The sequence below is a fragment of the Hippopotamus amphibius genome, chromosome 2, assembly GCF_030028045.1.
Source record: "Hippopotamus amphibius kiboko isolate mHipAmp2 chromosome 2, mHipAmp2.hap2, whole genome shotgun sequence".
NCBI classification, from domain to species: domain Eukaryota; kingdom Metazoa; phylum Chordata; class Mammalia; order Artiodactyla; family Hippopotamidae; genus Hippopotamus; species Hippopotamus amphibius.
This window is the reverse complement of record NC_080187.1, coordinates 219,899,180-219,902,814: the sequence shown is the minus strand read 5'-3', so window position 1 is coordinate 219,902,814 and position 3,635 is coordinate 219,899,180. Positions and strand designations below refer to the sequence as shown.

At 37.0% G+C, this 3,635-nt stretch overlaps 1 pseudogene; it reads left to right on the top strand.

Annotated features, from left to right (window-relative positions):
- The first annotated feature begins 2,618 nt into the window (after window positions 1-2,618).
- Window positions 2,619-3,361, top strand: LOC130846430 (V-type proton ATPase subunit D-like; annotated as a pseudogene).
- Window positions 3,362-3,635: the final 274 nt, after the last annotated feature.

The following is a 3,635-nucleotide window of genomic DNA, read 5'->3' as shown; positions in this document are numbered from 1 at the left end:
GAAGTCAATAGAAAGCTATCACAACTTAATCCAAGCAGGACTAATAATTGCCTAGACCTTTCAGGAATGAAGGTTTGATTCACTCCCCCAGGTAAAGAACTATTACAAGGTGAAGTGCTTGCTTATACAAAAGCAATATAAAGTGGATAGTAGATGTAGTTATAATTACCACCTATTAACACATGACCAGTGACAGAAATGAGAAATGTAATTGTTATGAGTATTACCTCCTTATTTTTCATGAATACTTGTGTGTGTGTGTGTATATATATATATATATATATATATATATATATATATATATAATCTCAAATGTCTTTGCTTTCTAGCTCTATTATTTCCTTATATTGTAATATTGTTACTAAACCAAATTTGAACCTGCTTACCCATGTACAGGAAAGCTAGTCTACCGATACTGAGTTGTGATGAAGGAAAGGGCAGTGTTTATTGCTGGGTGCTGAGCAAGGAGTCCAGGTAGCTAGTGCTTAAAAGTCCTGAACTCCCCGAAGTCTTTCAGAGAAAGGTTTTTAAAGACAGGGTGTGGGACAGGGGTTCTGGGGTGTGTGATCAGCTCACAGAAATACTTCTGATTGGTTCATAGTGAGGTAATCAGGAGTCAATATCAACAATCATATGTTTCCAACCAGTCTGAGGTCTATGAGCTTGTGGGCAGAATACAGTTAACTTCTTCTACCTGGTGGGGGTTTCAGTATCTGCAAAACAGATCAAAGGATATGACTCAGAATATTTTCTATAGCCCTTGAGGAGGAAATAAAGGTTTTTGTTAATGCTAAATACTTATTATTTTGTCTTGTTGACTGTTTTCCTTTCTTTCTGCATTTTCTCCCTTCTCTGATTAAGTTTACCCTTTGAAACTTGGGAAAGGCCTGGAGGCTAAAGTTTTTTTACAGACAAGAAGCAGGAAAGAGGACATGAAGGGAGTGGTCTGCTCTGTGAAGGCCTCATATGGTCCTGCTCAATTAAAATATGTGACATTAATTTTATATCATCATTTTAATTTTTCATCATAGTACTTCTTATGAGATATCTAGAAGAACAGTAAACATTACTGAAGGACTTTGCCTCTCTTCTTGGAAAGCATTAGTGTGTTTTCAGTAGTATACATAATACTTCTATTATGATAGGCAGAATTATGAACTTGTTGCTTTCTTTATTTGAAGAGTAAGCATGTTCAAAGGCAATGTATGGAAGTGTCAGGTTGACAAGGGGAAGGCTTTTCATGGTATGTTTATTGGGAACTTGATGAGCTAAGGGAAGTCCAAATACCTGGTAAAATATTATTTCTGAATATGTCGGGGTTTTTTTGGAAGGTAAGGGATTAGCATTTGATTTATTAGACTGGGTAAAGATGTCTTCTTCACCAATGTGGGAGACCATCAACCATATCAAAGAGGGCCACAATAGAAACAGGGCAAAGGAAGAAAAAATTATTCTCTTCTCCTAGAACTGGGATATCCAAGACCTTTTTTTTATTTCCCCTGGAATTTCAATAATCAAGTGACTATAATGACAGTTGTCATGGATGTTAATCATTTTTTCCCAGCTACCCTTGTTATTTTCCAGTGGGCACAAGAACAAAGTAGCTACAGTGGCACACATAATTGCAAGTGAGAAATGATAAAATAGGAAATGTTAATTTGGAGAGTTGTAGGCAGATATTTGAGATAACCAGAATAATTCAGGCCTTGACATGAACTGGCAAAATGTGCAAGATGGAATCCACAAAGGTATAATGTAGTTTTCCATTGAAACATAATTTTTTCCCCTCTACATTCACCACCTTTCAATTAGAGATAATCAAAGTAACACTAATTTGTTTGCAAAATAAGTTTAGTCTCACTAAATTTAGTCTGATTATTTACACAAGTGAAGCAAAAAGATAGCAATTGATCACATAGGTCTGGTGAGTTTGCTTTATTGGACCTTTTCATAAGAATCTCAGATTAAAAATTTCAAAGCCTCTCAAGGCTAGGAAGCCAAGCCAATAACTTGCTGCCATATTTTGCCTGCAGAACTTAAGGATTTAGGTAAATTCCTTTCTTTTAGGGTACTGAGAATATCCTGAGTTTCCTGAGCCTGAAAGGAGATGACCTTCCTTACTGACCAGTATGGTGGGAAACCCTATAAGACAGTTATAGGCTGGTTTTCAAAGGAAGTTTCATAAGGATTTACTCCTTATATTCAAGCTTACTTCCTTAAAGCTTTCTGTTCAGACCTGTTTTCATGCACATCATTTTCAAATGTGACATTCCAATCAGAGAATTGTTAATATAACAAATGTTTTGAGTTTAGTTCTGTTACAAAGAGAACAGATTTTTATTGAAATTGTGCAATTAATTATATTGCCATAAAAATACCTAAAGTTTTTTAATTCTGCAGGAATCAGGGAGAAAAAGGGAATAGTTTCATATTTGTTCACAAATGTATACTTTACCAAATTGCCATAAGAAAATGTTTAATTTTTATATGATAACCAAAACATTAAAAAAGGCAATATTTAAGAACCAGCTGACTCTGGTAGAGAAAGACTTAGTGGCTGGGGTTGTTGCAGCCACGATTGCCTGGCCAGAGACCTGAGCAGAGCAGTCATCATCAGAATGTCGGGCAAAGCTGGAATTGAAATCTTTCCCTCGAGAATGGGACAGACCATCATGAAGGCTCAGTTAAAAGGAGCACAGACAGGTCGAAACCCCCTGAAGAAAAAATCTGATGCCTTAACTCTTTGATTTTGACAGATCCTTAAGAAGATAATAGGGACTAAAATGTTGATGGGTGAAGTGATGTGAGAAGCTGCCTTTTCACTTGCTGAGGCCAAGTTCACAGCAAGGGATTTCAGCACCACAGTTATCCAAAATGTAAATAAAGCCCAAGTGAAGATTAGAGCAAAGAAAGATAATGTAACAGGTGTTACTTTGTTAGTATTTGAACATTACCATGAAGGAACTGGAAGTTATGACCTGACTGGTTTAGCCAGAGGTGGGGAACAGTTGGCTAAACTGAAAGGGAATTATGCCAAAGCAGTGGAGCTACTGGTGGAACTAGCTTCACTGCAGACTTCCTTTGTTACTTTGGATGATGCTATTAAGATAACCAACAGGAGTGTAAATGTCATTGAACATGTCACCATTCCCCGGACTGAACGTACCCTTGCTTATATCATCACAGAGCTGGATGAGAGAGAGTGAGAAGAGTTCTATAGGTTAAAGAAAACACAGGAGAAGAAAAAGATTCTCAAGGAAAAGTCTGAGAAGGATTGGAGCAATGGAGGGCAGCTGGAGAGGTGATGGAGCCTGCTAAACTTCTGGCTGAAGAGAAAGATGAGGATCTTCTGTTTGAATAGTCTTTCCTGCTCTGGTTCTTTCAGAAGGCCTAACATGGCACCATTTTAATTCATGGTGTGTAAATTTGGTATGTGTGGCTATTTATTTTTTGGCCTAAGAATTTCACCAGTTGCAAAGTTTTCCTGGGTATTCATTTATGGGATTACGTTTGCAGAATCATAACTCAACAACCATTTATCACCAATGAGATTTCTAGAACCTGTCCAGAAATGTGTATAATTTATTCTGCAGTAGTGTCACCCTATTCCACTTATATGTCTGTTGCAAGTGATC